General features: G+C 50.4%; 1 protein-coding gene across 1 annotated transcript in view; it reads left to right on the top strand.

Annotated features, from left to right (window-relative positions):
- Window positions 1–20433, top strand: part of LOC119106414 (DNA-binding protein D-ETS-3) — a 62608-nt gene that overhangs the window by 29096 nt on the left and 13079 nt on the right. The gene's annotated exons all lie outside the window — the stretch shown is intronic.

The following is a 20433-nucleotide window of genomic DNA, read 5'->3' as shown; positions in this document are numbered from 1 at the left end:
AAAATTTAGGAGGCAACACCTCTTGCTGTGCATTGTACGCAAGCGGCATGATAATAAGCGCGGTCGATGTTTGAACCTAAAAATCCGCAAATAAACCATGGCCACGTAGACCATGGCTGTTCTCATTTCTGTTCTTACCGTTCCGACCAATGACTTTTTCATTACAGGTAGTGGGGACGATTATGCTTTGACTCGTGCGGAGTAGGGAGTTAGAGTAGGAGTACGGAGTTAGAGCGTTCCGTTGTCGGAGCACGTGCTCCCTTATTTGCATCCAAGGCACGTTAGTACACCAACTCCATTCGGACATCCCGCTGGATTGCCTTCCGTTAATTCCAAAGACGGTACAAATTGCTTTGGCTCAGCGATTATCCCGAGACTTCCGTGAAAACAGGAGGGACAGAGTTGCGTCTCGCTGAAGCCGGTGTCTGCGCCCTGGCAGCAAGACCACCTGGCATCGGTGCAGCACGATCATGCGCGCGCCGCCAGGACTGACTCTGGGTGAACGGTGATCACATCTGCTGTTTCATAGACGTAGCACCAATGCTATGAAATCATATTGCCTAAATACTGCTTATTTCGTCTCCCTGAAGACAAAGCAATTCAAAAGCGGTTTTCGGACCCAAGGAGTTTTTCTCGATTGAATAGACACGAAGTTATTACACCACCTGATTCAGCTTGGCATCTTTCTTTCGGCCAATGACGTGTTATTGACGCTACAATAAGTCCTCGCTGCTGTGGATTCTGAATTCTAGGAGATGTATACCAGGTGGTGATACTCTCCTTGATGACAGCGATGGAGTTCATGGGGTAAGGACTGATGGAAGAGCCCAAATCAGTAGTTTTTCAATCCCTTGGATCAGGGGTAGTTAATTTTACGGATAAAGAGATATGTATGTATGTATGCATATACATATAACTTACTTTTAAAAGCGGTGATTTGTTCTTTTTTAAAAATCGAACCAAGGAATAAACTGTTAGGCTCAACGTACCGCATGCCACTAAACTTAAGGAATGGGTGAATCCCATTCCAAATGGCCAGGTGTTATATTAAATACGAGGTGAAATGGCTATTTTAGAAGGGTTGAGCCCCGACTGGCCAAATAACCCTGTAAATGGCACATTTTGCATCTCACTGCTGCGGCGCTACATGTAGCAGGGAAATTAAAGCAGCACGATGCACATCCTTTTCTCTGATAGCGGGGAAAAACAAGACGGCGCGGCGCCATCGCCGTCGCCGGCCCCGCTCCTTTGACCGGCCCGCGCGGTGGCGTTTCCTGTTGTCCGTACGGCGGCGGCGGGCGCGTCGCCGTCGCCGCCGACGCCGCCGCCGACGCGGGCCATATTGCCGCCGGCGCTCCGGGGGGGCGGGCGGCGCGGCTTGATTTGCTCAGCGCTGTCGGGACGCGGTTCTGATTGGGGCTGCTCGCGCCCCTCCGCCAGCGCGGCGCCCGACAAATCGGATCGGCCGAGCCCGCTGCCCGCTGAAGACGGCCGACGCCTGGACAGGGGTGGCCGAGGTGGACCGGATGGGGGGGGGGGGGAGGGGGAGCTGGTGGAGGCAGGCCGGAGGCCGCGGCGAGGAAAGCTTCAGCGGGGTGGTGGAGGCAGACCGCGGCAAGGAAGGCCTCAGTGGAGCTGGTGAAAGCAGACCGCAGCGAGGAATGCCTCAGCATGGCTGGTGGAGGCAGACCGCAGCGAGGAAGGCCTCAGCATGGCTGGTGGAGGCAGACCGCGGGTCGCGGGCGAGGAAGGCTTCAGTGGTGCTGGTGGAGGCAGACCGGAGGCCGCGGCGAGGAAGGCCTCAGCGGGGCTGGTGGAGGCAGACCGCGGGTCGCGGGCGAGGAAGGCTTCAGAGGGGCTGGTGGAGACAGACCGCGGGTCGCGGGCGAATGGGATCTTAGCGGGGCTGGTGGAGGGAAACCGCAGCGAGCCAGGCAGGGGATCGCAGACGAGGGAGACCTTAGCGGGCCCTCGGCGAACCTGGATGGCGAACCGCCTAGAACAGCGTCCGGAATAAAGTTGAGTGCTGTGCTGACTGGTGGAACGGCGTGCTTGAGTCAGTCGACTTACGGTCTGGCGGGTGAGATGCAGTCAAATAATGGCCTGGCTGATGTGATACAGCCCACTATTTGTCTGGCTGGTGTAACACAGTCTTATAATGGCCTGGCTGGTGTGATACAGTCGAATAATGGCCTGGCTGATGGGATGCAGTCGAATAATGGTCTGGCTGATGTGATACAGCCTACTAACTGTCTGGCTGGTGTGATATAGTCTTATAATGGCCCGGCTGGTGTGATACAGTCAAATAATGGCTTGGCTGGTGTGATACGGTCTTATAATGGTCTGGCTGGTGTGATATAGTCGAATAATGGTCTGACTGGTGTTGGTGCTCTGTGTGTACAGCAATCGCAATGCTGTTGATCTGAAGATTTTTACTTTGACCTATTTTAATGGCCGAAGAAAAAAGCATATTTATCGCTTGAAAACAACTGCGTTAATCTCGTTGGAAAATTGTGTAATTTGAAATTTTGAGGAAGTCACGCGGTCATCACAGAAACATTTCGTCTGAGGATTCAGCCATCTCAATCAAACGGGTTTTGAGCGGTGACTTTTAAACATGGGCAATGCACCGCGTATCCACCTTCCGGTTTGTTTGCCGTCATCCCCCGGCCCTCTCACCACGACAATTGGAGTATACTTGAAATATGCTTGTAAATGAAATTTTTGCCTGCTGAAGTTCCCTAAATTTCCACCACAGCCAGACTCGTGTCAGCTTTTCTCTGTCCATGCCATCGTCCTCCCCTTCCAACGAAAAAATCGTGAACACTTTTCCTTTTGTACGCTGCTCTCCCCGGCGCCAGCGGCACTCTCGTGCGATTTTCAGCGGTCCTCGTTCGCGGTGAGCGGCGTTCCAGCGATTTCGCACCCGACGGCGGATATTAAAAGCCAATACCGGCGGGGCGGCGCCAGCACACGGCGTCCCCTCCCTCCCCTGCGTCATGTTCGTCACGCTACATAAACAGAGATGCCGGGATGAGTTACGTACCGCCCGGCTCCCAATGAATTGATGGCGCGCCACGCGGCCCGGGGGAGCGTCAATTGCTCGTTAACGGTTAATGATAGCGTGTTTGCATTTATTGTGTGCGCTTTGGGAGAGGAATGCGGCGTGGCAGCAAGCAGATGCCGCCGACGCCAATTACGTCATTGATCGGGGTGCGCGACGGAGAGGCCGAGCGGCGGCGGCGGCGGCGGCGGCGGGGAGAGGAGACGTCGCGGACGGGGCCACCCCGAGGGGCTCATCTCTGCCAAGATCGTGGTTTTCCGACCGGTTGGTTTTCCCCGAGCCGTGATCCAGATGTACGGGGCAGAGATGTCTGCGGCCGAGTTCGTGGTCCGGTGGAAGGTTAGCACACGGGCATGAGGCCGAGAGCGTCACCTCGGACCTATGCTCACCGACGGGGACGTTTGCGTACGTTCGACATTCCAGTTGCGATTTTGGTGATTCTAGTTCCAGCTTCAGTCGCCTGGTAACCCACCCCCCTCTTCGCCCCGTGACCGTCGCCCCGCAGCTATTGATATTTGTGAGAATATGGCGATGTCACGGTGCTGCGTGCCCTTTAAACCACGTGGCGTGGAGTGGCGGGCGTCAGCCGCCCGTCGGCTCCGCCCCGGTGACCAGGGGTGCGTCGAGGGCGCCTCCCATTCAGCAAAGTGCATTCCTGGCGCATCTGCCGGCCAGCGGCGCGTGACCGGCCAGCTGCCACGCAGGTGTCCCGCTGTGACGTCACACCTGCACGGCACGTGCCGTCAGTGGCAGAGGGCGCCTCCGCGCAGGGGACGCCGTGAGAACGACCCGGGGGGTAATCACTAACGCAAACACAGATCATCCGCCAATAACCGACGAACAAATATAATACCCAGATGCGTCAATAACGGGTCACCGAAGGGGAGGCACAATGGGGACAGGGGAGGGGCGAGGGGGCAGCGTTCGGTGGACTCCTGACGGCGTTCCCGTGACTCGTCTTTGTACCATTTCATGGTCCAGTGATGCCAGTGACAGACAATGCGGCCCATTGAAAACGAAAACGCTTTGTTCGCAGTGGCATGGACCACTCAGAGGCTGACGGAAAATGTAGGAAAGTTAAACGTATAACGTTATGTGCCGGCATGCTGCATCGTGAAAATTGATCAAGATTTCGGCGTCATTGTGCTTGGAAAATCTGTCATATTTCGATTTCATACATCCCTTCACACAAAACACAAACACACGAATTTGATGTTGCATACCTTTTTGCCAATACCAACCTTTTGGGCGTGGGATAACTCTGAGTTTTAAATGGGCGTCAGTTTAATTATTCAGTTATCAGAACAGCGAAAAGTCCGTTTTTCCTAGCATTTCTTGCAAACCACTGTCTGAAAATGATGCGTTTACGGCGTATTCTGAGACAATGAGCCTGGTGTGCTTTAAGCCTTACTGATGCAAGCTGTATGGGACCTGCAGCTTTTTGTTGGACTTTTGATCCCACTGTCCCTTCAGTGTTTGAACTACGCCTCGTGAAGAATGGATGACATATATTTATATCGCATTTGGGCCCGATGTGTGTCGATTTTGTTCCGTCTCTGGTATAACTGTTACCTTGTTTGGAGCGACGGGCTGACGGATGCTGAGCCGCTCGTCCAATCGTGTATGCTGAAAGAGGTCCTGGCTGCGATGTAAGCGCCAGAAATATGCCACTCCAAACCGCCCTAGCAACAATTTCCAGTGCTCTTCAGCAGGGAGGAGCATCCGCTCTCCTTCCGCCGAACAAAGCGCCTGCGCCCGTTCGGCGGGCAACAGACCGGCATAATTTCGGCTCCCTTCCCAAGCCCCGTCCGATCGCTTATCTCGGCCCGGATCTGGGCGACCCGGCAGGAGCGGCTCTGCGCTGGCATTGTTCCGCGCGCCCGGGACCGTTGTCGCTGAAGGCTCGCGACCGCCGACGGCCAATTACCCGAGTCATTATCCACTGGAGCGTCTGTCGCTGCGGCGGCGCCGTCGTCCGTCGCTCTGAGGCGCAGCCGACAGGCAGCTCGTCGCCGTCGACGGCCCGCTGTCAGTGTCGACGCGTACATGACGGCCGGAGAGAGGGCCGCGTCGGGCTCGGTGCTGATGTGGCAGCGCCAGGCCGGTGGTGGGTGGTCCGTTTGGCATTGGTGATCGATGGAGGCGCCTGTTCTTTGTCCGTGTGTGAGTGGGGGGTGGGGGGGGGGGGGGGGGGCACACGACTTCGGCGTGCAGTGAGAGCCGGGCGGGCAGAAGAAAGACGAACAACGATCGGTCTGGCTTGCTGGTGTATAGCTCTGCTAACTAGACCTTTCCCAGCTTGCATATTATAATCAGTGTTAGCCCTTTATGGGACCGCCCATAGATGACGTTGCACGTGGGAGGGCGAGGACAACGTGACGGCATGCTCAGGCGTGGTTCTAAATCATGTACAAGCCTTTGAAAGCGTTTAATAATATTCAGCCCGGATAGCATTGACTTCCTCTCATGGCGGACAACACTTCCGTCCTTGCTTCGCACCACTAGCTCATCAAGGGGTCAAACGGACGCTACGCTTAATGCAACGTAATCGGGGGAGGGAATGTTTCGCCAAGCGTAACCGTTGCGTAAAAAGGGGAAGGAGGAGTTGAAAATAGCAAAATGCGCAACAGTTTTATTCACGGATCCTATCAGAAGTTTGTACGAATGATGGCTGAATGAACCTACCACCAGCCCCTTGGTAAGCATACATATAGATGTACTACTCAATTCTGCAAAGGTTATGAGACTGGCTTTTGATCGGTTTCACGCCCTTAGATCCTGACTTCAAAGACCACGAGCCTAAAATATATGTGTCAGCATTTCCGGATACACCAAAGTCAGATTTAAAAGTCATGTCATCGTGTCTTAGTGTGTGCCCCAGGAGCTATAGAATCACTTTGTTAATACAGGGTGCATTGAAAACTTTGAGTTTAAAAAGGGTGTGATATGTACAAAAACCCTTTATTTACACCCCACTTTATATTACAGATATTTCAGCGTTCTGGCTTTTCGTTTTTATGGTCAGTGGGCATCTGTCTACCAGAATATCTCCACGCACTTCTCCGAATTCTAAAATGATCCACACCTGCTGATGTCTTGTCAGCGGCGTGTTCAACCGCTGAACGCAGGGATGGAGGCTTGCATTTCTAGCTCTCAGACCACAGCGATTGTGTGCAAGATACCAACTCGAATGTCCGACAATTTTAAACAAGGCCTGCCAGATCGCATGTTCTCAAACTATGTTTTGCATCCTTACTTGCGCTTTCGCAATCAGCATTTCAAGTGAAGCATCTTATACTCTGAAAGTGTTAGCAGCACTATCCTCACCCTTTCTGAGTTCCTACTTCAGTTGAGCCTGCGTTAACTACAATTGCTTCTTCTCTTCTCCGCTGATTGCTCAAAGGTTGGCCACGTTGAAGACGATGACAACACAGATTTGATGTTGTTGCGGACGGCAGGATCGATCCTTGTTGCTATGGTGACGACTGCACTCACAGGAGCGGGGGAAGAGAAGAAGAGGATCCGCAATTCCACCGACTCAGTAGCTGACGGGCTGACCCCCTTCAAACTTTTAAAAGGTGCCAAGAATTTGAATGGACGGTTCCTTCCTACTCTACGCAAGCTCTCCTCCCACACCGTTCCCTGGCTCTCGATGCGAGGCCGGCCCCAGAGCCTCGGGCGCTGCGGCGAGTGTAATCGGCCCTCCGGCACTTATCCGGGTCGTAATGGCCGCCGCAGCCGCCCTGCCGCCCGAGACGACCTCGACCGTTCCGAAATAACCGGCGCGTGCCGGAACCTCTGCCTCCGGCGGTGCGGCCGGGGAAATGGCTCGTTCGCGTGGTGGCGGTTCGTGGCATCCTCGGCCCGTGCCAGATTGCCAGTCTCCGGTTCCCGGGATCCGATGGCGATGCTGGATGTGGATGGTGTGTGCCGACTGTGGCGTGGCACCGCACGGGGCGAGGTCGCTTGGTTGATGACGCCGACGGAAAATGCAAAGGTCACTCGTTTCCGGTGTCCACGTCGTTGCATTACGACGCGGTCCGGCATGTAGGTACCAATCGAAACCGTAAAGAGCATACAGTGTTCGCACGAAGACGGTTTCTGAATCTGGAGTATAAATACTTGACCACGGCATCCGGGCAACATAAATCAATAAATCACTAGTATCATGCGATAACCAGAATAAGAAATATTTGTTAAACTTATGTAAACATGGACCAAATTTTGTAGTGCACGGCACTCAACTCACCAGGTATGCTCACCAAGAGTACGCTGTTTACGGAATGGTGCGTCTGACCAGGTCTTCTGGGACCTGATTTCGAGTGGGACTGTCAAAAAGTCGTGAAACACGTGATCATGGCATTGCCTGAAATGAAAGCTTTTGCTCTGTTGCCTTAAGATATTTGCACATGGACCATGGTGCTTGCACGTAACAATTTAAAATGAAGTTGGTTTTGTGACATGCCAGTTGGTAGCATAATTACCATTGTATCCATAAGCCTTACACCAGTTCAAATCAGCGCCACATGATATTGCAGCACCACGGCATTTATGTACTTGCAAGAATACATCAAGCCACCAAACCATATCACGCAGCATTACACAGCACCCAATCAAAACATGTTTGCCCGACTGTCAAAAGCTGTCAACCAGAAAGATAACACCTGATAAAAACATGCAGCTACGAAGCCAATAGGAAGGCGGCACAAAGAAACTTAATTAAATCCTCTTTGAAAGGCCACGTCACTCTCTGCGTGGCGTTTTAATTGGCCGGACGCTGTACCACGTGTCGGCACGTGCTGCCGGCACGTGACAGCGTGGCTGCATCAATGGCGTTGGTGCGGCGATAAACACTAGACGGGCCCTGAAACGGAGCCGGCGGGCGCCGGCGGGGCGCCAGCACTGTTAAAAAGGCGTGCGCCGAGGGGTGGCCGCCGCCGGCCGGCGCCGGGACATGACGGCCGCCCTCGGCGTCGCCGGGACATGACAGCGAACCCGGCCGCCGCCGGGGTGTCACCGGAGATAACGTGCAAAAAGCCAAGCGGAACAGGGGCGGCCTGCGACATGAACGGCGTGGAGAGAGGAGGGGTCATGCACACGGCGGGAGCGCAAAGCTTATTTTACCCTGTTTTGCATCCATGTTTTGAGGTGGTTGTTCGGGTTTGGAAAGTTTGCTGTTTTGTGCTGTCATTGGCCGCCTGACTCTCTTGCGATCCTTTGCTCGCAAACCGCTTGCGACTGAAACGTATAAGTCACCTTTATAGCTTGCCGCTTTCGGGAAAAGATCCCCTTTGTCATAACGCTTTAAAATCAGGGACGGGACAAACGGAAGCGGAGTCGGTAGTACAGTAGTTAATCTGCTGGTCCGAGAGACCAGAGGTACTACTAGACTTCATTCACAAAAATTCCCGCCCATCTTGCCAATGTACGCGCTATGCAGCGCCACACAGCCTCAGCAGCTGAGTGCATCGTAAAGCTCCAAAGGGCCAAATAGGTGCCGCATGATGTTTTTGCTGGTCATCTGTAGTCCCGTACTGGGATTCGCTGTACGCAAAAAATGTGAACATTAAACTCAAGCCCTCTGTGATGAATAGAAGGCGTTTTGTGGGACCACACAGTTAGGCCCCTACAGGAAACGACCATTTAACTCTTTTCCACTCGACGCTCGTGTTAACCGCCCTTTGCCCTGCACTATTATAGAGCTCGAAGGCCACTGTTGAGTACGGGTCAGTATTGTGCAGCTCGCTAATTCTAGGAGGCAGCCGCGTGACTGAATGGTATGCCGGTCCAATGGGGTTCGTATGCTAACAGCAGGCACGTTTTGAGCCTGCATTGGCCGCGGTTCGCCGCGTGCAATGGCCGCGTCGTTTTGGATTCCTTCCGCTTTATACGACGCAGATATTGGTCCGGTCCACTTCCGTGGAATGTGGATGTGTCTTGGTCACGCCGGTGCGAACGTTGTTCGCCTTGATGTGACGTCTAGACGGCGAGACGCATGTCTAGACGCAGTGGCACTTCCCGACACCCGCTGGCTCGTATAAGGCCCGTATACCCGTGAATTTTAGGACATTAATGAAATTGTGTTTTTGTACATGAAGACTTGTCACGACTTCCTAGCCCCGATCTTGCATATTACAACCGTGCCGCGGTCTTAAATACAGCTTTCATTCTGTTTGCGAAGTTTCAGTGCTCGTAACTCAGTGCCCTCGGTTTTCGTGGCCAGCAGGCAGAATACCCCAGGGGCGGCAGCCCTGGAAGTCAGGTTTATAGGAACATCACAAAAAACGGGTGAGCCAAACACCGTTTTGAGTTTTTTCCTTCTATATACCACCTTGGCGCTAATATTAGACTCCAACATAGGCTAGTGGGCCCTGGATCATCCTTACCGGTCCCTATCCCCTCCCTAGAAACCGAACCTGTCCTTAATTTGAGCATCACCGGAAAGTTCATCATGTTCATAACCCATCGTGGAATGTTTGAAAGGGACCTAAATAACTATTTCAAGAACAATGCAGATAATTTATTATGAACGATTAGGTATTGCAAGCGCCGATTGAGCCAATAATTAACGCCTGATGTGCAAAAAATCTGCTTAACAGATTCAAGCGGGAAAACAGCAACCCAAAAACAAATCAATTAACCCTTATTTTGCAATATTTATTGTGCATCAAGCGGTAGGCCATGTTCCCAAATGTGAGACTACGGTGTCCGAGGTTGCTGGAGCCCTCCTCCTGATTTTTGGCCTTGGACAGGCTTTTTAACCGGGCATAGGAGCATAAGTGCCTCCATGGTACTGCCTCTCCCTCCGCAAGCACATCTGGTTAAAAATCGCCTGAAAAATCGTGACTCTACAGAAGATGTTTCTTTGAAGACCAGACCGAGGATCCTTTCAACACCATCTCGGAGCGCTACATCGATACCGCTCTATTGCTACCCTTCTGGAAGCCCTGAGGATCTTGAGACTGATCGAGACGAAGGGTGGCTCCGGAGGGCCGGAGCGACACCGCCCCCGGCACGCGCTGCGCCGGACCGTCCGAGCAGCAGCACACCAGCCTGAAGACTGCTGCGCTGTGGGACCTCCACGCGTCCGACTTACCGCACCTGGATTTCATGCTGTAAGGTTACCTGAAGGACCACGTCCTAATGGACAAGCCAGTGAATCTTCGTGAGCTCAAGGCAGCCATCAGACCTGAGATGGGACGTGTCACGGTCGACAAGATGGACCGCACAACCGACCACCTGCACCAGATCCGGCTTTCACGCGTCCTGGACCGTCGGCGGCCATCTGCCGGACAACCGACCACCTGCGGTAGATCCGGCTGCCACGCATCCTGGACCGTCGGCGGCCATCTGCCGGACAACCGACCACCTGCGGCAGATCCGGCTGTCACGCGTCCGGGACCGTCGGCGGTCATCTGGAGCATCTGTCGTAAAGTTACGATTTGACGGATGCGGGATCAGTGATATATACACATAACCACATACCTTAGATCACTTCACATCCACTGTCGCTCATCATGTTTTGCCGTTGAATTGGCGGTCAAATGCCACCTCAGTCATGACCGCGACAGTTGCACTTGCCACTGTTGTGGACAACGCTGGTTAACTTAGGTGCGAACCATTCCGTATAAAATAAACTTAAGACGATATTTGATGATCAAAGTGGTGAAAAGCCAAGAGCTTGTAGCCTCCTTCCATCACAACCACCATGAACTGCGATTAATCGCTGGAAGCAGTGCGTAGGGACTAAATGTTGTATTGTTCAAAGACAACAGTTCTGTTGATGTCATGGCGGCACGCCCTGTTAAGATGGGATGGAATACAGAAGTCAAACAGGGTACTCACGCACACACACACACACACACACACACACACACACACACACACACACACACACACACACACACACACACACACACACACACACACACACACACACACACACACACACACACACACACACACACACACACACACACACACCACACACACACACACACACACACACACACACACACACACACACACACACACACACACACACACACACACACACACACACACACACACACACACACACACACACACACACACACACACACACACACACATATATATATATATATATATATATATATATATATATATATATATATATATATATACATGCCTCCTGCCCATCGGTCGACCGGAGGCCCCAGATGATCTCAAATACGCTACGCCAGGGGCTTGAAAAGAGTATGATTACGGCTATGAAATATGGCGCGCCAGTCAAAGAGAAATCACCGATTATGCAGTTAGGAGACCTTACTAGGTCAACATGTTTTATTCAGTGATATATGTGTAATGATATTTTAAAAGGACCAGTGGATGGAATCCAAAGAAACTGTAGTAGATAGGAATTGGGATTACGAGGCCTTAAGGTCAGTGGTGCCGGCCCTAGTAAGCGAGGCGTCCGGTGAGGAATGCGGTGAGAAAAGCATAGCAATCAACAACCTTCAGAATAATCCGGCGAAATAATAAATTTGAGCTATTTGGAAAAAAAGAAACAATTTGTCTTGAAGTTACGATCGGACCTGCCTAATCCAGTTGGTGCCCAAGCAATTTCACTTCAACTCGATAGGTGGCGCCCTCAACGTAAGTATCTTTTCGTCCGCTGACTCACACAAAGGAGCCAACGCTTTTTTTGTCATTTCACGGGTCTGCTTATGGACCGAATTCCGGCGTGTTGCCCGTTTATTGTTTATCGCATATCGGTACACCATCCAGCCATGTCGACACGTATGGACAATGGATCGGCCACAGGCGTTCGTCATATCTGAACGCAGAAAATGCGTACAAACGTTGTTACTGACAGCCAGAAATGCATCTCACAAGCGACAGATGAGCCAGCAAAATTAAATGTCAGCACAGTGCTCTGTCAAAAACATGTTAAGCGTAGGTACACTGCATTCAGCTCAACTTACATAGCTTCAGATGCCACTTTAGCACGGGCGCATTTATTTCTTCTGCACCCTTTTAAGATCATGTGCTCATTGTGAAGCTTCGATGCCTGGTACATCAAACTGACCTTCGCCTGGTTGTTTCTGAGGCGGGGCAAGTTTGAAACGCTGGACATGCCATTTAGTTTCTCGGAGCGTACGGTCTCGTTTACAATTAACTGACCAGGCGGTTGACAGGCATCCAGTGTGTTACGCTGGGTCCCCGTCAATCGTAAGTCCTACACCCTTGATCGGTCAATTAGGCTTCCATCTAGCACCGGTGGGTCACCTTCAGCACGGCGTACCGCACCTCCCCGCCCGCCTCCGTCCCGCCCCTCCCCGCCGGAAGCCGCGGAGTGGCGGCCGCTTGCCGCGCGCTTCCTCCTGCCATTTCCCGCGCTTTTCGGCGTCCTTTGCGCGCGGTGTGAGCGGACCGGAAGGTGCGCACGATATTATCGACGGCCGGCGGGGGAGGCCCGGCGGCCATGGTGCGTCGCCTTCGGGGCGCGACGGCTCCAGATCGATCGGGTCGCCGGAGGAGCGGGGTCGTCCTCGGGCAACCTCTCAGAGTTCGGACGGGCTGAAGCACTGATTGGAGCGGGGAGAGCGAGACATTGAGACGCTCTACTCGTCGGTGACGTTGAGGAACTGGAGAAAATTGGAGCGGAAATGATGGTCACATGTTGCAGGAGTTAAAAGCCCTACTTTGGGAGATGGGTGTGGGTGGTATCAAACTTACGTACTTGCGTGATATTGCATCTACTATTTCAACATGATAGCAAACACAAAACTTCATCCATCCAGAAGTGTTTAGTCTTATGTGTCACTGCTTGGGAAATAGGATTCTGTTCAATCCTTACCCTGGTTTGCCTCCAAATATATCAAGGATGAGCGACGTGTGTTGCAAAACTTTGTGAGCGTGGAGGGCCCGACTAGCCGGCTCCTCGTGATTGCTTCGCTCTCGGAGAACAGACAGCAGCGATCCGTTACTGGCGGGACAGCGAGGCTCGGCCAAGTGTTCTCAAGGATTTGTTCAGCGGGATCTCAAACGAGCGCCGCTCAGGCTCTCCTGCTTCCCATCAAATAAATTATCAGAGCCCGAACATCGCCGCGTTCGACGCGGACTGCAGCTAGCAGAACCGGCGCAAGCAAACAGCCTCGACCGCAGCGGAATTCATCATCGGCAAATTGTATGCCATATTTTCCACCGCCATTACTTAAAGAAAAGTCGTTCTTGTTGGTTTCCGGTTGCCTTTCCGGAGTGCTATCAACCAACCGGAATTCGTGATTTCCTCTCTGGCGGCGGCGCGGCTCGCTGATTGGCCGCGGCAGCGAGGCCCCGCCCCTCTGATCGATGCCGACGATGAGTGATGAGATAGCGTCGCTGTCGGCGGTGTTGGCGACCGACGGCGGCGGCGACAGTGCGGGCGGCGGCGACGGGGCAGAGTCGACAAACGGGGCGCGTGCGGCGTCCGACCATACGGTCCAGGGGCGCGCCGTGTTGTCCAGGTAGCTGGGGGACTTGGCGTCAGACGACTGTCGTGGCTGACCGCCATGTTGGACCTGAAGAGTCCGCCGACGCCACTGGCCGGGGACTACCTGCCGCGGGGCACGCCGCTTACCAACTTGTCCATGCTGTTCTCAGGTTAGTAGACGGCCGGCGCTGGCTGGTCTCAGGTCAGGAGACGGCCGGCGCTAGCTGGTCTCAGGTCAGCAAACGGCCGGCGCTGGCTGGTCTCAGGTCAGCAGACGGCCGGCGCTGGCTGGTCTAAGTAGGTCAGCAGACGGCCGGTGCTGGCAGACAGAAGCACGCGGCCAGGCGCAGACCAGTGGGCAGTCTGGCAGCGACAGATTAGTCTGAGGATTACAAGTCAGACTTATGGTTGGCTCAACATCATACTCAACTGGAGCCAATCATCAGATCCCGGGTGGATTGTACTCAGAGATGGCCGAGACCTGTCTGCTTAAGCCTGTTCAGTCTCCGCTTCACACTACCAACAGTTTTCATCTGCAACATAACATTCACCCAGCTATAATCTTAGACTTAGTCCAAAACCTTGCCGACTTTAGACAGTCCTTCCCTTTTGCACAGCCGTGGTCACCACATTGATATTTAGCATTGCAAACAGAAAGGTAATAAATGTGTTCTCTGCATATCATAAAGGGAATTGCACCCCTTGTGACGAGCTCAAGTTGGCTCTTCTGATGTCCCAGTAGAGATTTACATGACATAGCCGCAGCAACACTTCAGTTGCGTTTGGTTTATTTTGTTAAGAACTGAGCGTCACAATCCTACGTTCGTCTCATGTTTCTTGGATTTTAAGGAGCTTCTATTGCTTTCTGACAAGGCTTGCCCTCTTCGTGTCAAAATACGAATGGCCACGCCGTTCCACTGTGCGTGACCGCGCATTTCCATCAAACTAGCGTGGGATTTCGTCCTTGGAGCTTGATTTGTTCCATATTTGCTTACGCCCGTATCCTGCTGTGATTTTCTGCTGTGCTTTTTTGCTGTGCTAACAGGCTTTTCTAGAGCGCCCTCCCGTTCTATCGGATGCGCTTCACGTGAGGGGACTGTTTTTCTGATGTGCGCTGGACTTCGATTTCGGATTTTAGCCAATTGGATCCAGCGCACTGGCTCCGACCGACGACGGACCAAAAGCTGGATTGGTATGCTGTACCGCCGTACTGAGGGACCGTCCGGAACAGTGTCCTCTCTAGTCTGCACCACTTGAGGATGAACCTCTTCATGTCGCAAAATCGAATGAAGGCACATTTTCGGGACATAGACGTCGGACACCGCAAAATGTCTGAAATGATAGCAGGGGCATTTGTTTTATTTTAGGTCCCATGAAATGCATGTGCAAGGCCAAAGCCAGCGCACAAAGCACACGGTGGCCATATGATGATCAATGATTTGCGACGTGCTGCATCAGATCCCGCAGCGAACAAAATGAGGACAACAAGCACGAAAGCATATTCATCTTGACTCGCGGCCAATGTTTATCGCAATTCGTTGAATCTACTCCAACGTCAGAGCCGGGTGTCGCTTTAAGTGCTGTCTTTTACAGCCCTCATTGAAAATAATTTGGTGCTGGCGAAGTTGGAGGTGCATTTAGAAAAGACGTTCTCTCATCGTTCATAGGTCATAAACCATTGTCCATAAACCCCAATGATTCCAGTGTTAAGGTCTCGTTAGAAGTTATATACATGTAGCCCTACAACGCTAATGTTGTGAGACGTTCCTCCGAGCAAGGCTTGCGGAACAACGCCGTTGGTACTGTGATCATGCGTGAGTGTTGTGATGAGGTTACTGCACCGTTAACACAGCTGTGCACACTCACTCACACAGAAAACGTTTCCGAAAAGATGCAGCAGGCCAGCACTGTTCCAATTAACCAAAAGCGTTGGGCTACAAATCGCTGCCCTTTTCAACCAATTCCCCCGTTCCTATTTTGAAATTTTTCTGGAAATTACTACATTCTTGCATTTATGGAATTTTCTGAACAGAGTTGTGTCTAGCGTAGAACATGACATTGGGGCGATAACATCTGCATCCGAGACTTTTTTAACATACTTCTCGAAACGCAATCAATCTAGGGTCTCGATCGAACGACATATGCAATGGACATAATTGCAACATTGCAACAACATATGCAAATCATATAATTGCAACAATTAATACAATTCCAAACTTGGAAAACGTTGTTTACTCCCTTCTTATCGATGGGCTGCAAAATGTGTTCATCATTTCACAGTCTGTTCCACGTTGGTTCTTGGCGTACCTCAATGTTATAGAACGCAACGGGGATGCAACGGCGACGAGCGGGCGGCGGTCCAAAGGAGTAAGCCCCAATGGAAGGCAGGCTGACTCCCGCACTCTGGTGGGGAGTCTTTTCTATATATTACTTTTTGCCGTATAAGAGTAAATGAAGGTCTTCACGCTGAAATAATAATTCCTGGAATAGCATAGGGCCCTTTTTACTTTTTTGGGCAGCGCCTTTCACACAGCCATGATTGGAAAAGTGCAACGCAGCAGTCATTTGACTTTATCTGCTCTTTTCTCAACACACGAATACCACGTGGCTGTACTGTTGGTACCTTTGTCAAGCATTTCAAGTCAATGACCAAGAAATCACGCAGGGCTCCGCACGAAATTATGTTTTTCAGCACTATTATAAACTGCAAGATATATACATACCATTTTTTGTAGGCTTAGTGTCACTAGATCACATTACGGATTTCAATAAATTCTCGTATTGTGGACCAATCTGCGGGCTGGATTGAGGCGGAGCAGAAATTTCCACCAAAACATGGATTAGGACCGACTGGATTTTTTAATTTGCCAGTTCATATGGATGGAACAGATTGGAAATTTATCAACTGGAAATTATGACTAAATATTCCCAGTAATGTTAAATAATGGCATCAACCCGGAAAAGAGCATTTAAACCAATAAGATACAGCACTTTCAGTTGTAAGTAATGCGCAATCAGCCTGCATATAGCATAACTCAGCCACATAGTCTACGAACAATCTTTTCGATGAAAATGTTCCATTGACAACTTGATGTGAATGAGTGACAGTCGTAAATGTTTTTTATGGAAAACAAAAGCTCCCATTCCTTCCAAGGTAACTACATTGCCTAAGTACCTAATATCCTATCTTATCATAACATAGCTACCAATTCTGCTGATCTTGTCAGCAATCTCATTTGGCCCCTGTGGGTGACACTGCATTTTAGAGTTGCAACGCAGGGCAGGAGCATGTTTTGTTAGTAGAAAGCACGCCACAGAGTTTTGAAATACAAACTCCTGTTTGAAAAAGGTAGAAAGTGAAGCTCCATGACAACGCCTTAGTTTCTGTTCAACTTGTCATTCAGTCAAATTTATGAATCGAACACCAGCTTCAAATTAAGTATGCCGCTTCCACTGATCCATTTGCATGTGTCTGTCAGAACGGCATGTGACCTCCTCACAACTATTTGTTTATCCGCTCCCCTCCCCAATTAATGTTTCTAAAAAGTGAGCATGATGTTCTGTACAACCATAGACCAAAGCTGACTTTCTCACCAAAAGTGAATTAGGTACTCTTTGCGTCCACCAAAAAAAGACGTTGCTGTTGGGTAGGTACTTGTTGGTTTGTGTCCTATCTACTTTACTCCCACGTACATTAACTATGGACAAATTGTACGCCGATAATGCATTTGCATACATGTGATTCTCCTGTTGTGATTCAGAAGGTCCAACACACTTTATACAGAGTCGGGAAATTGATGTGGGTGAACATGCCACTCATTCATTCATACCTCAAGCAAAGACAGTCCATTCACACCTCAAATGAAGATTTGGTAAGCTTTGGGGCAGCTTGTGTGGACACCAGAACCCATGTCATGTGGCTAGTATTTATATGAGATGTAATATGAGCGCCAGCGGTCATGGCAGATGTCGGATGATGCGCGACAAGTATTCAACTAACTCTCGCACAACGCTTTGTGAAAATGGGAGGATTTTGTGCTTGTGTTTAAGGCCCTTCGGAGCACGAGAGACGTTTCACATTGACGAAAACGCGCGCCATCTAACGGAATATTCATGGCAACTCTATTAGAGCGTTGAAAACAAAACAATGAATGCAAAGATACGTTCTGTTATCAAAATACATAAAAAATGGCAGCTTGAAGAAAAATGGAATGCACAAGACAAACATGACACGATACACATAAGTCACATTTATCACACATAACAATGTTAGGTGGTACCGATCATGGCTTACCATCTGCTGATAAACCACAGAATAGTCTAGTCCAGTCTAGTCTGCATGCCGTGGACTTGAGGCAAAATACAGAGTCTTTTTTAACGCCTTTCAGGTACCATTTTCACGAACACATGGTGTGTGCTAGTTATCCACAGGTAGTTATTTGAAAGCTACAATAATCGGAAGCATTTCATAAGCTGCTTTCCACCAAAGTTCTCATTTTTTAGAAACACAATCCCTGCATATCATCATCATCTGCAATCTCTGTCTTATCCGTGTGTCCAACGTAGAGGGGCTCCCACGCGTGTACTTGTCTGTTGATAGCTGGGTCCATGTCGTGCATGTATACAGTTTCGAGCACATACAGTCGACTGACATCGTGACATTTGTCTTGATAGTGGTGATATCTACCATTTGTTGCCTGATGACTCGCTGGTCATGGTGGGATTCCGTATGCAGACTTCATAGATGTCGTAAGCGACTTAGCAGGCAACATATGGTAGATAGCACCACTCTCGCAGACAGATACCTCGACGTGAGTCGATCAAGTGCATGTGCCCGAGGCTGTATAACTATGCGACATGGACCTATCTATCAACAGACAAGTCAACGCGGAGGGAACCATAGCCCTCTACGTTGGGCACACAGATAAGACCTGTTATGCTACGATAGAGTACCTGAAAAGATGGAGACCTTGCGGGATGTCATTTAGGTGCTTGAAATCAGCGGACACGATTTTTGTTTTAAAATACTGTAGATACCTGGCACGTGGATTCTGTGGATACCTAGATATCCTCTGGACACCGAGCATGCATCGTGTGTTCGTGACCAAGCGGGAGATGAAAGGAATTCCGCTGGCTCTCTGTATTTTGCTCCAAAACTGCGGTGCGTAGACTAGATTATTCCGCGTTGTATCAGCTAATCACAAACCATAATGGGTGTTTTCTAACATAAGTCCTGTATGGTGAATGTGATGTAGGCAATACGCCTTGGAAATGTCAAAGCATTGACGAAATATCGACGACATATAAACAACGTGACAGGAATACGGTTCGGTTGGACTCTTCTTGCAACGAGATTGGCTTCTGCCTTAAACAACTGCAACCCAGAAAGCAGAGGGCAAGCGTTTGATCCACAAGATCGAAAATACATCTCGGAAGAAAGTAAACAATGCCCTCGTTTCTGTTTGCAACGGTGATTGCTTATATATATATATATATATATATATATATATATATATCTTTAGATATGCATGTTTTTATATACATATGCAAACATCATGTATTTCATTATGTATATTTTTTGAAGATGCTTTGAAATGCTTTAAGAGGCGCGAGTTGGGTCGTTTGGCTTTGTCTGGAACTGGGTATCACCGTTTATGATCATCTAAATAAATTTGATGAAATCCACTCACAAAACGAGTCAGTGTCCCGGTGTCTTTTCCAGACCCCTTTTCCTTGGTTTAAATTCCACAGCAGCTGATTTGCCATAATCTTGAGCAAGTTGGGGGTCCGATGCAACCGACGCAGTCGCCCTTCTGATATTTGCATATGAAATAGGATTCATGGTAATATGCAATTCAAATGTTTATTCGAAAGAGCTTTGTATGTTGAAGAGGTGCCATTTTTGAGTCATCAGTTGCCAAGCCCCCAGCTGAGAATAATTAAGAGGAAGCTTAGGCGTACAAGGAGCGTACACAAAGCATTCTCATTGGCGGAGCGTTCGCCTTCATGGCACACAGCGAGTGTGCACTTTTCCATCTCGTATAACGGAATTTCACCCTCTGTCGGCGGTGGGCCGGGGGGAGTGTAGGTGCCATCCCTCAATAACAGCAGTTCTGAAACCGCGTAGTAACGATAAACGCTGCGTCGCATCATTTCAGATGGCTATGAACCCATTTGCTGTCAATTGCATTTTTTCAAAGAAATCAGCCGCAGGTCATGTCGGGTTACTGAACCAAGACGTCTTACGAAAGTGCTTCACTACACAAGTTGCTTTTCCACTGTTCATGTGCACTGAATGGTACATCGGTCGCGACATTGGTGCAAAATTATGATCCCAAAGCACGCGAGTCACTTTTGGTGGGTCTATTACCCTTTCATTGCCGAATAAGCTCATTGACCCATGGGGACCCTGCTGGGCCTTGGACGGGTCACAAGATACTTTTGCTCCCGGTCTGACCCAATGCTATTTTGCCTGCCTTGCTCCAAAGGCTTCGGTCTACGTTACGAGTAGCTAAACTTTTGACTTTGTGTTTGCGAGCATTGAGACTGACCTGAAATCGGTCACTATTTTCAGAGCACTGAGTCCCTCCGGCATCGGTGAATTCTATAGACTCTGAGCCCCCCCCCCCCCCGTAATTTCGTTTCGTGGTCATGGAAAGGTCAATGTAAGGCCAAATGGTGAGGTGGGCCAGCTACCCCTCTCCGTCGTTGGGTCGGAAGGCAAACATTGCTCACCCACTCCGAGTGAATGGATGCCCAGCTTTTGGAATATTTCCATGGAATTCATAATGTTGCATGACATTACAAAATGTCATTCTCTTCTCTGTCCCATATCTCTGTGGCCTTCTCATACCACGTCAGTGGGGAATCTAATCAGATTTGAGCAAAACGGTCCGGTCATTTTGATTGGATG

The sequence above is a fragment of the Pollicipes pollicipes genome, unplaced genomic scaffold (assembly GCF_011947565.3).
Source record: "Pollicipes pollicipes isolate AB1234 unplaced genomic scaffold, Ppol_2.1 Scaffold_6138;HRSCAF=7277_pilon_pilon_pilon, whole genome shotgun sequence".
NCBI lineage: Eukaryota > Metazoa > Arthropoda > Thecostraca > Pollicipedomorpha > Pollicipedidae > Pollicipes > Pollicipes pollicipes.
This window is presented reverse-complemented; position numbering and strand designations above follow the sequence as displayed.